Here is a 14,722-nt window from a genome sequence, read left to right as displayed (position 1 = left end):
TTTGTATACTTCTTGTTTTAATCTAAACATAACAACTACCGCAAAATTCTGTATTTTTAAATATTATTTACCTTTCAAAAGGTAAAAATTAATTGTTTAACAAGTTGAAAATTTACGAGCGCGTTTTTCGTTAAATAGAAATTTTATTTATTTTCATCAATTAAAATTTTTTATCATCTATTTTCCCAAGCCACTTTCAAAAACCGTTAATTTTATACTTATTTCTGCTTGTTTTTCACCCTCGGAGTAAATGAAAATAATTTTCTATGAAATCAAAAAACCCGTTGTTTGTTTTTAGAAAATAGAATATATTTACACCTTTTTAAGTTCAATTTCTTTTTTATAAATAGATCTAAAAGTATGGAAGTTCAATAAAAGAGTTTAGGGTGAAAACATACTAGAATTAAATACTTACTTAAAAGCTTTTTTAAAATTAATTGCAAGCTTTTAAGGGGAGTATAACCTTTATATTGCACCGTACATACTTTGCAGTACAGTGGGTTGCCTACATGATTGGCGACCAATACAATACAGTTTTATTCTTGAAATAAATACTGAAGTTTAAGGAAAGATAAAAATGAAATGATAACATGTGTTATCATTTCTGTTGTGTAGAAATGATAATAGAAGTGTTACAGTAAGAGTCGAAATTTATCAACAATAACGTTGTCGATTATAATGAAATAATTTACTTAAACTTGGATGGTGCGTAAGCATTTCAAAAAAAAATAATAGTGATTCGTTTTCATTGTTCATGCAAAACGAATATTTTTGAACTTTTATTTAGGTATTTACATGCTATTCGTATTTTTGGGTCATTTACTGTACATTACTATTTGATAACTCGATAGAGAAATAAGTCACATACAGAAACTGATAAAGTCCTCTAAAAATGCGGACAAAAAACATTGATAGGTAATTTAACATCGTCAAACTGTGTTGTTTATTAAAGAGCATGAGGGTATTAGAGTTGAGGAACAAAAAACACTTCCTAATAATAAATAATTTTCAGTGCAAGTGCATGGGCCAATTTATAAAAATTTAGTTTACCTCTACTCTTACAATTAATTAATAATTTTATCTTAAATTTCTTGATAACTGCGAGTTTTAGTTCAAAAGCTGTCCGTACCACGGTCGTCGCTAGCGCCAGTAGGATTTAAATTCTGCCTCTGCTGACCTTGTTTTTACGTACGAAATAAACTGGAAAATTCCTCAGTTTTCAACTTTCGGGCGTTGATATGATTTCGTTTTCCAAAAAATTGCAACTTTTACAAGTTCGGATAGCAAAATGTGATGCGAAAACAAGAGCGAAATATGTAGTGATAATTGGAGTTTACTAAAGTTGCATACACATTTCATTTGTTATAACAAATGTTGTTAATAAAAATATCATTTGTTGTTACATATTAGGTTAGAATGTGTTATCTACCCGTGGATATAACCAATGTAGTATTTTGTGTAATGTAGAGAAGTAGCCATTATTGAATTGAAACTACTGTCGGGTAAGTTTTTGTCATTTAGTCTTTGTTCTCAAAATTTCGGTGATTAAAGTGAAATTTTAAATTTTTTCTGTTTATAAGGGACTTATTTCAAGTTATTCTTAATCTATTTTGATAGTTTCTGTAGTATCTATAAGTTATAATAGTTATAGATAGAGGGATATAGCAATTTCCTCCTCCCTTAACGCGAGCCTTCAGTTTCCGCCTGTGGCATACGGTAATGTACGAGCCTACAATAAAGAGCTACGGTGTTGACTTAAAATTATTATTGTCTTTTATTCACATACCTGCCCTCAAACATTACAATTGGCGACGAGGTGGATTAAAACTCTTATTGTGAGGTAACAGTGACTTGATTAGTGATAAGAAGTTCATTTTCGAGAGAAATAGCAATGAATCCTGGACGAGGAAATAGAACGGCTCAAGTCGTAACGGCAAGAATCGGTCAATTGAACGAGTTTGAAATGGATGACGATTGGAAAATGTGGGTGGAGAGATTTGGCCATTATGTGATAGTCAATGATATTCCAGAAGAGAAACATAAATCGCTATTTTTTACATTAATTGGTGCGAAAGCATACGCATTGTTAAGAAATTTGTGTACACCTTACCTTCCGACAGAGAAAACTCTAGAAGAGCTACAAGCGATAATGGAAAATCACCTACAGCCTGCGCCTAGTGTGATAACGGAACGTTATAAGTTTAAAGAATGTCGTCAAGAAAGTGGACAAAACATTCAACAGTATCTAGCAAAGTTAAAGAAATTGTCTATGAAGTGTGACTTTGGTGAAAATCTGCAGTCAAATATTAGGGATCAGTTCGTTTGGGGGCTGAATAGTGACTCCATTAAGAGTAGACTTTTGGGTGAAGCAAAACTGACATACCAGAGAGCAGTTGAGTTAGCAACAGCCTTGGAATCGGCAAATCGAGATGTCCTTCAAATGGGTAATTCATCGGCAGAGCAACAGTTGAACAGCGTAATCAGCCGAGGATTCAAGAAGGGGAGGCGTGACAGCAGCAGATCGTCTTCATCTTCAGTTCAATGTTTTTGCTGTGGAAAACCGAACCATCGAGCTAACCAATGTAGATTTAGACACTTGGAATGTAATATTTGCGGTCGAAAGGGACATTTAGAACGAGTGTGTCGTAATAAGGTAAGCAAAAATAATGGGAATGGAACAATGAGCGATCATAATAGAGAGAGAAGGAATAACTATTCTAAGGAAAATAAAAACGTAAACAAAGGTAATAACAAGCAAAAAGGGAGTTCTCAAAATTTTATAGAATGTTTTGAAAATATAGATCTTGAAGGCGATTTAGAGAAACTTTTTCATGTGAACGATGAAATTAAAAACTTTGGAAATAAAAATAATATAGATCCATTAACTGTCGGTTTAGTAGTTAACAAAGAGAAAATAAATTTTGAAATGGATACTGGTTCGCCTATCACTGCTATTTCAAAAGAAAAATTTAAAAATAGTACGCTAAATAATTTGAAACTTTTACCAACTAAAAGGTGTTTTAAATCGTATCAAGGAGATATTATGAAGCCTTTAGGAATGTTAAACGTAATAGTTGATTTTAAAAGTAAACAAGCTGAATTACCTTTGTTTGTGTTTAACGGTAATAGTAGCCCAATTGTGGGAAGGGATTGGATATGTGCATTAGGATTACTTAAATCAAATTCTTCTCCAGTATCTCAAATGATTAATTATTGTAAGGATGTAGTAATGGCAAGGGCTCAGTTACTTAAGGAATTTGCAAATGTTTTCTCAGGAAAACTTGGTTGTTATAATAAAAAGAAAATCAAACTAGAGTTAAAAGATAATGTTAAACCTGTATTTTGCAAGCCTAGACCATTACCGTATTCATTAAAAGAGAAGGTGGAGAAAGAATTAAAGAGATTGGTTGAAGAGAATCTTTTATTTCGAATAGATGATAGTGATTGGGCAACTCCTATTGTTCCTATTCTTAAGAAAAATGGTCTGGTCCGTATTTGTGGTGATTACAAAGTTACTTTGAATCCTAATATTGTCAAAAATAGGTATCCGATTCCTAGGGTACAAGATCTGTTTACTACCTTGAAAGAAGGCAAATTTTTTTCGAAAATCGACTTATCTCAAGCATATTTACAATTGGAGTTGGATGAGGATTCAAAAAAGTTAGTAGTCATTACAACACATATGGGTCTGTTTACATTTAATCGGTTATGTTTTGGTGTATCTCCTGCTCCTGGGTTGTTCCAGGGAGAGATGGAAAAAATTTTAAATGGTATTCCAGGAGTGGTATGCTTCTATGATGATATATTAATTTCTGGTGCTACTAGAGAAATTCATGATTCGAGATTAAAAAAGGTGTTATTGAAATTACAAGAGTGTGGATTAACGGCTGAGAGTAAGAAATGTCAATTTTTTGTTGAAGAAATAGAATTTTTAGGATATAAATTAAGTAAAGATGGAACTAGCATTTCTAAAGATAGAATTGATGCAATTTTAAGAATTGAAGATCCAAAGAATTTAACTGAATTAAGAGCTTTTTTAGGCGTCATGAATTATTATGCTAAATTCATTGAAAATTACGCTAAAATAGTTAGTCCATTATTTGAGTTACTTCAGAAAAATAAGTCATGGGAATGGAAAGTTAAGCAGAAGAAAGCATTTGTTGAAGCAAAGAATTGTTTAATTTCGCATAAAGTTTTAACTCATTATGATCCGTCTTTACCAATTAAAGTTACATGTGATGCCTCACCAAATGGTATTGGAGCTGTTTTAGCTCATATTTTAGATAAAAACACGGTAAAACCTATAGCTTATGCTTCTAGAGCATTGTCAAAAACCGAAAAAAAATATTCTCAAATTGATAGAGAAGCTTTGGCAATAATTTACGCGGTTAAATATTTTCATCAGTACTTGTATGGCCGACATTTTACACTCGAAACCGATCACAAACCGTTGATTCACATTTTTAGCTCAAAAAAGGGCATACCACAAATGGCAGCCAGTAGACTTCAAAGATGGTCTGTAATTTTATTAGGTTATGACTTTGAGATCAAACATATTAAGGGTATTGATAATAAAAATGCTGATTACTTGTCAAGATTGTATGATCAAAATAAGGTGAAAGGAGAAGAATTGCTTAGTGACGAATTAACAGGGAAAGAATGTGTGGAGGATGAATATACTTATTTAAATTACGTACTAGAAAATGCGATAACGATTGATGATAAACTGTTAATTCAAGAATCTAAATTAGATGAAGATCTGCGACAAGTATGCGATTATGTAAAATTTGGTTGGCCAGTTAAAATCGAAGAGAAATTAAAAGCATTTAAAAATCGAGAGTCTGAATTAGCTATTGAAAATGACTGTCTCATGTGGGGACATAGAATTGTTATTCCAAAGAATATGCGCAATTTAATTTTAAAAGAGTTGCATAACATACATATGGGTGTAGTTAAAATGAAGTCTATGGCGAGATCATACTTTTGGTGGCCAGGATTANAAAAATATTTAGTTTCAATCTCTATTAATAATGAGCGTAAAACTTTTTAATATGTTTAAATAATAATTAAAACTTTAAAATTGCATTTATTTCAGACAATTATAAATATTATCATTATATTATCAAGTAAAAACGAGATTTTCAGCTAATTTTTCATTTTTTCCTCGATAACCATTTAGTGAATTTTAATAACCTTACGCTAAAGTGATTCTCCAGAGTTCAAGTTACTTATTATAAAAGTTTGAAATTTCTGGTAGCTTTTTTTTGATCACTCTTCTTCTACCATTTCTCTACATTTCGTATCTCTCCTTATTATATAATCTGGCGTGTCTCTTTCTAGAGATAAAACCCATTTTATATGTCTTATAAATTTTTTATATCTGTTCATGTTTTCCACCTCCATATTTCAACGCCATAAAACATACTGCTTCTGATAACTGAATTAAATAACATCATCCTTCTTTTCCAATTATTTTTACATAACATTTGTCCTATCCCCAAAATTCTCCCTAAAATTTACCATTGCCTTTGTACATTGGTTCTCTATATGTATCTCATCCATATTATTGTACATGTACCCTAAATAATTATATTTTTGACTTTTCCCAATTTTTATCCGTTCCAAAATATGTCCCTAACTTCTCTTTTTTTCTTCTACCCTTTTTGTTTTTTTGCTATTCAACTCTAAGCCCTTTTTTCTAGCTACCTTTCTAGTACCTTTGCCATGTCCCTTATCATTTCGCAATTTATGGCTAGTAATATTATATCGTCTGCATAAGTTATTATCCATATATTTTTTCTGCCTATGACAATTCCTTCTTCTTTAATTCTTCCCATTGCTCCTTCTAAATCACTTAAGTATGTATTAAATGTCTGAACAGTTATCTTACATCCTTGTCTAGTTCCTTATCTACCCAAATTCTATTCAATTCTCTATCTTTTATCCTCACTATTCCTGACGTTCCTGTATAAATTTCCATTATTCTCTATGCTAGTCCTTTTTCTATTTTATTTATTAACATTTTCTGTATATCTTTTCTATCTAATGTGTCATATGCCATTTGTAAATCTACCAGCATTATGCAAACCTTCATTTTTCTTTTTAAGTATGTTTGAACTGCGTTTTTAACGTATAATTTGCATCAATTGTGCCTCTTCCTGTTCTAAAACCAAATTGTGTTTCACTCAATTTTTTTCATTTGTTCATTCTGTCGATTTTTTATTTTGTCAGTAAATTTTATATCCAGTGTCCACACTTCCTGATAATAAATAATTTTCAGTTGCAAGTGCATGAACCAGTTGATAAAACTTTAGTTTATTAAAATATTTAAATAATAAACGTAGACTACGATCATCTGAAATGAAAGAGCTTTCAGTTATTGAAATAATTTTCAAACTAAGTTCAGTAAACTTTGAAATTTCAATCTCAAGTATAACTAAGTAAACAAGTTTGCATTTTCTTTGTNTTTGAATAACCTTACGCTAAAGTGATTCTCCAGAGTTCAAGTTACTTATTATAAAAGTTTGAAATTTCTGGTAGCTTTTTTTTGATCACTCTTCTTCTACCATTTCTCTACATTTCGTATCTCTCCTTATTATATAATCTGGCGTGTCTCTTTCTAGAGATAAAACCCATTTTATATGTCTTATAAATTTTTTATATCTGTTCATGTTTTCCACCTCCATATTTCAACGCCATAAAACATACTGCTTCTGATAACTGAATTAAATAACATCATCCTTCTTTTCCAATTATTTTTACATAACATTTGTCCTATCCCCAAAATTCTCCCTAAAATTTACCATTGCCTTTGTACATTGGTTCTCTATATGTATCTCATCCATATTATTGTACATGTACCCTAAATAATTATATTTTTGACTTTTCCCAATTTTTATCCGTTCCAAAATATGTCCCTAACTTCTCTTTTTTTCTTCTACCCTTTTTGTTTTTTTGCTATTCAACTCTAAGCCCTTTTTTCTAGCTACCTTTCTAGTACCTTTGCCATGTCCCTTATCATTTCGCAATTTATGGCTAGTAATATTATATCGTCTGCATAAGTTATTATCCATATATTTTTTCTGCCTATGACAATTCCTTCTTCTTTAATTCTTCCCATTGCTCCTTCTAAATCACTTAAGTATGTATTAAATGTCTGAACAGTTATCTTACATCCTTGTCTAGTTCCTTATCTACCCAAATTCTATTCAATTCTCTATCTTTTATCCTCACTATTCCTGACGTTCCTGTATAAATTTCCATTATTCTCTATGCTAGTCCTTTTTCTATTTTATTTATTAACATTTTCTGTATATCTTTTCTATCTAATGTGTCATATGCCATTTGTAAATCTACCAGCATTATGCAAACCTTCATTTTTCTTTTTAAGTATGTTTGAACTGCGTTTTTAACGTATAATTTGCATCAATTGTGCCTCTTCCTGTTCTAAAACCAAATTGTGTTTCACTCAAAAAATTATTTTTTTTCATTTCATTTGTTCGTTCAGTCTATTTTTTATTATATCAGTATAAATTTTATATCCAGTGTCCGTTATAGTGGAACAAAAAACACTTCCTGACAATTAATAATTTTCAGTTGCAAGTGCATGGGCCAGTTTATAAAAATTTAGTTTACCTTTACTCTTACAATTAATTAATAATTTTATCTTAAAATTCTTGATAACTACGAGTTTTAGTTCAAAAACGGTCTGTACCACGATCGTCGATAGCGCCAGTAGGCTTTTAATTCTGCCTCTGCTGACCTTGTCCTTACATACGTAATAAACTGGAAAATTCCTCAGTTTTCTACTTTCGGGCGCTAACATGATTTCGTTTTCGTAAGGTCGCATAAACATTTCATTCGTTATAAGAAATGTTTATAAAAATATCATTTGTTGTTGCATATTAAGTTAAAATGTGTTACCTACCCGTGGATATAACCAATGTAGTATTTTGTGTAATGTGGAGCATTTCTACAAAGTACCCATTAATGAATTCAAACCACTGTCGGGTGAGTTCTTGTCATTTAGTCTTTGTTCGCAAAATTTTGGTGAATAGAATAAAATTTTGAAATATTTCTTTTTATAAGACACTTATTTCTAATTATTCTTAAACTATTTTGATGATTTCCAAGTAGTTCTGCTGCAATTTTGAGCATATTAATTCAGTGTATATGAAATATGCATTTCTGATCGATTAATTAAAAATCGCTTCTACAAATGTTTTCAAAATTACAATTATAGTTCATTTTGTACAGAAGAATGTTTATATTTTTAAATTTTTAGGTTTAAAAAGTCAATACAATTGTAACTGTTCACCGCTATTTTTCGCATTGTAACGATATATAAGGCAAGCTTATTAGTCACTCAAGCGGTAATACGGTCGCAGATCGTAGGTTGACTGCCTAGACGCTTAGTGAGGGTACCTATAGCAGAGCGTTATTAGGTGGAATAGGCCAAACGGGCGACTGTAAGTCCGGCAGTGTATTACCCCTGTATTTTCCACTGTTCGTGTCATCGGTTAATCGTCGAATTCGACTTCTCAGGTATCCTTCATCACGAAGAGTTCGTGGTGGAGCTGAGAGGCGGATTTCGGCGTTTAACGGGTGGCAGGAGGAATGTAAAATGCGGGTTTTTTGCACTTTTTCGCAGTAAAAATTCCAATTTTGCACTTCTTTGTCTTAAAAATTGATAACTTATAAAATAAAGTATTAGCTTTTGTTTACTGCATAAATTAAATGCATTTATAAATTGATAACTTGCGTGCAGATAGTTAACTTTATACATATATTGAAAATTATATCTGCAAATTTTTAATACTGAAGGGGGTTGAAATTTCTTTCTTTGTCTAGAAGCGGTACCCACCCAGGTGATAATTGCTTATTATTATTTATGTAAATATAATAAAGTGTCGTTTTCATTTAAAAATAGTTTGGGTTTTTAATGAGTGTATTTTTCTATTTTATTTTTCAAGTAAGCTGGTACATTTTCTACCTTTTATGTCCATGGTACTTTTAAATTTCCTCCTATTACACAACATCTCAAACGTTTCTAACCTTTTGTTTTCCATAGTGCTCACCATCCACATTTCACACCCTCTTTTGTTTTATTTCGGCAAACTAATTGCGGTTTGTATTAATGTCTTGGTGCAGTTCAAAGCAAATCGTAACGCTATTTTGTTTGCAGTTTGTGAACGGAAACAACAGTTTTATTAAACAACATCCCTTTATATCTTGCTGCTATTGCTTTACTTTCGTCCGCTTCACATCGGAAGCTGTAATGTACTTTATTTTCGCAATAAAATATTTTCTGTTTGGCACAAGAGTGCCAACTTAACTTACTAGTAATTTTAGAGCTTTTATTAGGCATAAAATTGAATTTTCTGAGACCCATTACTTACTAGAAATTATACGTAGATATTTTTGTTTTTGTTTAATAACAGGCTTATATTTTTGTAGTTTAAATATAATAAAGTTTTTCCGAGCACACTTCTGTCCTTTCTTTTCCGAATACTCGCTCTCTCTAACATCGAATGCTGGAACGGTCGGTAGGCCGAGAACAAAATATTTGTCTCGTTTTAATCAATCAAAATTTGTTTAAAAAAGTAGAGGCACTACATTTGGACAAGTAAAAATTAGAGTTTTCTTATATGGTAATATCATATGTACAATGAAAATGCAAACCTGTTTACTAAGTTATCCTTGAGAGGGAATTTTCACAGTTTACTGAACCTAGTTTGAAAATTATTTCATTGACTGAAAGCTCTACCATTTAAGATGATCGCAGATTATGTTTATTATTTAAATATTTTAATAAACTAAAGTTTATCCGAGCGCACTTCTGTCCTTTCTTTTCCGAATACTCGCTCTCTCTAACATCGAACGCTGCAACGGTCGGTAGGTCGAGAAGAAAATGTTTGTCTCCTTTAGATGTAAATATCAATCAAAATTTGTTTAAAAAAATAGAGGCACTACATTTGGACAAGTAAAAATTAGAGTTTTCTTATATGGTAATATCATATGTACAATGAAAATGCAAACCTGTTTACTAAGTTATCCTTGAGAGGGAATTTTCACAGTTTACTGAACCTAGTTTGAAAATTATTTCATTGACTGAAAGCTCTACCATTTAAGATGATCGCAGATTATGTTTATTATTTAAATATTTTAATAAACTAAAGTTTATCCGAGCGCACTTCTGTCTTTTCTTTTCCGAATACTCGCTCTCTCTATCATCGAATGCTGGACGGTTGGTAGATCGTGAACAAAATATTTCTTTCGTTTTGATATTGACAGCAGTAGAAATTAGTTTCAATTCAATATTTTTGGTCAAATCAAAATTATAGTTTTCTTATATGACAATATCATACAAAGAAAATGCAAACTTGTTTACTTAGTTATACTTGAGAGGGAAAGTTCAAGGTTTACTGAAATTAGTTTGAAAATTATTTCATTTATTGAAAGCTGTACCATTCTAGATTATCATAACTTATATTTATTATTTAAATACATTAATAAATTAAGGTTTTTCCGAGCGCACTTCTGTCCTTTCTTTTCCGAATACTCGCTCTCTCTAACATCGAATGCTGGAACGGTCGGTAGGTTGAGAACCAAATATTTCTTTCGTTTTGATGTAAACAGCAATAAAAATTAGTTTCAATAAATAAATACACTATTTTTGGTCAAATCAAAATTATAGTTTTCTTATAGGACAATATCATACAAAGAAAATGCAAACTTGTTTACTTAGTTATACTTGAGAGGGAAAGTTCAAGGTTTACTGAAATTAGTTTGAAAATTATTTCATTTATTGAAAGCTGTACCATTCTAGATTATCATAACTTATATTTATTATTTAAACATATTTATAAATTAAGATTTTTCCGAGCGAACTTTTGTCCTTTATTATCCGAATACTCGCTCTCTCTATCATCCAATGCTTGAACGGTTAGTTGGTCTAGAACAAAATATTTCTTTCGTTTTTATGTAAACACCAATAGAAATTAGCTTTAATAAAGTAATACACTCTTCCCTTTCTTTCATATCTTGCTTTATAGAACTCCTGAACATTTCCATCATATTACTGTCTAAATATTCTTTTTCCACCATTTTTTCTCTTTTTATTTCTCTATCCTCATTGTCTTCCTTTAAAACATACTTTTGCTTCGATCTATCATTACTATTTCTACTAATTTTATTCTACATACACCGATGTGAAATGCCTTTTATTTGTTTAAACAGTTCAAGTCTGGGATCTTTGTTTAAATTAAATTTTATTTGATATAAAGACATACTGCTAGTTTTCATATTAATTTATTTCACATAAGGGAAACTGTCATAGTTGAACATGATATCGTTTTATGGAGATTTTTAGTTGCACAATTATGACCTTAAATATAAAGTAATATTATATTAAATTACAAGTAAAGAATAACTATATTTAAATATAACTTAGGATAATAATATTATTTTTCCCCCAAACGTAATAAACAAAATCTAGCTAGATCTAATTAAATATTATAATATTGTATAACTTGTATTAATCTAAGCAATATTCCAACAGGAAATTTGGATAGTATGTGTAGTTGGACCTTGATTGTAATAATTTTGGTGTCACTCCAGAATGAAGCCACCCACTTCATGACCATTGAGCAGGACTACAACAACAGGTAACATATTCGTTTTATTCTATAAAACTTCATTCCTTTTGTGTACTTTATCGACACGTTAAATAAATCATATTTTTTTCAAATATTTCCTTTGTTGAGGTATCTTTTTTGTGCCTTTTCTTTATTTTTTTTTACTTTACCAAGGTTTTCTTTCTTTTTATTTACTGTAACTCTTAATTTCTCTTTATGTATCATTATGCATGTTTAATTTAATTTACTAACTGCAGAACTTTTTACAGGTCGTAAGGACTCTACCGTTAACTTCAGAACTCCTGCGGCACGTATAGGATGTCAGCTACCATGGGAGTCCACCAACGCCAGATAACAAACACCATCTTCGATGGAGTCCATCAACAAACAAAATGTAGAGTTTATAAACTTTATTTTTAACAATTTCTTTCTTTCTGTATACTGTATTGGCAAATTAAGCAGGCCTCATTTTCTTTAAATATTTCTTTTCTTTAGTTACCTTTTTGTGCTTTCCTTTTCTTTCTTTCTTTACTATAAGAAGGTTTTCTTTTCTTTTATTTACACTAATTCGTAATTCAGAACTTAGTTTCTCTTTTATTACTTATTATTATGTAATCTTTAAATTTATTTACTAATTGTAGAACTTTTTACAGCTTCTAAGGACTCTGAAGCTTACTTAAAGACTCCTGTGGCACATATAGGATGTCACCTATAATGGGAATCTATAACAGAGTCCATCAACACCAGATAATAAACACCACCCTTCGATGGAGTCAATCAAGAAGCAAAGTAGGATTTATTTAGTTTATTTTTTGAAACTTATTACTTTTTGTGTACTTTATTGACAAATTAAGTAGATTTATTAAAATATTTCCCTCCTTTAGTTATCTTTTTTGTGTTTTTCCTTTCTTTTTTTACTTTAAAAAAGTTTTCTTTGACTTTATTTAGATTACCTCTTAATTCAGAATTTAGTGTCCCATTAATTACTTATTATTAAGTAATTTTTAATTCATTTACTAATGCAAAACTTTTTACAGGTTGTAATGCCTCTCAAGGTTCCTTCAGGAATCCTGCAGCACGTATGGGATGTCAGCTATCGTGGGCATCTTTATTGGAATCCACCAACACCAGATAGCAAAGACCACTCTTCGATGGAGTCCATCAAAGAGCAAAATGTAGGGTTTATCTACTTTATTTTCTAAAACTTCTTGTGTGTTGTGTACTTTATTAACAAATTAAGTAGATTTTATTAAAATATTTGCTTCCTTTAGTTATCTTTATTGTGTTTTCTCTTTCTTTTTTTACTTTAAAAATTTTTCATAGACTTTCGGTAGATTAACTATTAATTCAGCATTTAGTGTCCCTTTTAGTACTTATTATTAAGTAATTTTTTAATTTATTTACTAATTGTAGAATTTTTACAGGTTGTAAGGCCTCTCAAGGTTACTTCAGGAATCCTGCAGCACGTATAGGATGTTAGCTATCGTGGGCATTTTTGTTGGAGTCCTCATCACCAGATAACAAAAGCCACCCTTCGATGTCCATCAATGAGCAAAATGTAGGGTTTATTTACTTTATTTTCTAAAACTTCTTTTGTATTGTGTACTTTATTGACAAATTAAGTAAATCTTTAGTTAACTTTTTAATGTTTTTCCTTTAACTTAACTTTAAAAAACTTTTTTTGACTTTATTCAGATTACCTCTTGATTCAGAAGTTAGTTACTTATTATTATGTAGCTTTTAATTATTATTATTTTATAAAACTTCTTTTGTTTTGTGTACTTTATTGACAAATTAACTAGATCTTATTAAAATATTTCCCTCATTTAGTTATCTTTTTTGTGCCTTTCCATTCTATTTTTACAGTAACAAGGTTTTCTTTCTTTTTATTTACATTAACTTTCAATTCAGACTTTAGTTTCTCTTTTATTACTTATTATTATGTAATATTTAAGTTTATTTACTAACTGCACAACTTTTTACAGATTGTAAGGATTCTGAAGTTTATTTTAAGACTCCTGCAGCATGTGTAGGATGTTAGCTGACGTGGAAATTCACCGATACCAGATTACGAACACCACCTTCGATGGGGTCCATCAACAAACAAAATGCAGGTTTTTATATATTGTATTTTTTAAAATTTCTTTCTTTTCGCATTATTTATTGAAAAATTGTGTATATCTTATTTTATATAAATATGTTTCCTTTCTTTAGTTTTCTTTTCTGTGCTTTTCCTTTTATTTCCTACTTGTTTTATTTACTTTAACTCCTAATTGAGAATATAATTTTCTTTACTTATTATAATGCAGTGTTTGATTTAATTTACTAATTGTGGAATATATTGCAGGTCATAGCACAGAATAGCACCAATACCAAATAACGAAGACGACCTTCGGTGAAGTCCAATAGCAAACAAAAGGTAAGATTTATTTACTTTATACTGAAATTCTTCTTTCTTTATATCTACTTTATTAATAACATTAATAATTATCACTTCATTTCTTTAAATGTATCCTTTATTTTGATTTTTTAAACCTTTTTCAGAACTTAATCTCTTTTTTTAGTTACCTTTGTGCTTTTCCATTCTTTTTATTTTCTTCTAACACTTTAATTAGAACTCAATTTTATTAACTTCCCATTAGGAAGTTATTGTAATTGGGTCGAAAAGTGAAATCGTATTTACTGTAACTCTTAATTTCTCTTTATGTATCATTATGCATGTTTAATTTAATTTACTAACTGCAGAACTTTTTACAGGTCGTAAGGACTCTACCGTTAACTTCAGAACTCCTGCGGCACGTATAGGATGTCAGCTACCATGGGAGTCCACCAACGCCAGATAACAAACACCATCTTCGATGGAGTCCATCAACAAACAAAATGTAGAGTTTATAAACTTTATTTTTAACAATTTCTTTCTTTCTGTATACTGTATTGGCAAATTAAGCAGGCCTCATTTTCTTTAAATATTTCTTTTCTTTAGTTACCTTTTTGTGCTTTCCTTTTCTTTCTTTCTTTACTATAAGAAGGTTTTCTTTTCTTTTATTTACACTAATTCGTAATTCAGAACTTAGTTTCTCTTTTAT

At 30.3% G+C, this 14,722-nt stretch overlaps 1 long non-coding RNA gene across 1 annotated transcript; it reads left to right on the top strand.

Moving 5' to 3' along the window:
* The first annotated feature begins 7,681 nt into the window (after nucleotides 1-7,681).
* Nucleotides 7,682-14,056, top strand: LOC108741489. The gene is made up of 8 exons (XR_003232044.1): nucleotides 7,682-8,010; nucleotides 11,561-11,666; nucleotides 11,906-12,030; nucleotides 12,290-12,425; nucleotides 12,674-12,811; nucleotides 13,061-13,194; nucleotides 13,622-13,750; nucleotides 13,984-14,056. It is a non-coding gene; the product is annotated as an uncharacterized LOC108741489 (long non-coding RNA).
* Nucleotides 14,057-14,722: the final 666 nt, after the last annotated feature.

This window comes from Agrilus planipennis, unplaced genomic scaffold (assembly GCF_000699045.2).
Source record: "Agrilus planipennis isolate EAB-ADULT unplaced genomic scaffold, Apla_2.0 scaffold212, whole genome shotgun sequence".
NCBI lineage: Eukaryota > Metazoa > Arthropoda > Insecta > Coleoptera > Buprestidae > Agrilus > Agrilus planipennis.
The sequence above is the reverse complement of the archived record's forward strand: the minus strand, read 5'-3'. Positions and strand labels throughout refer to the sequence as shown.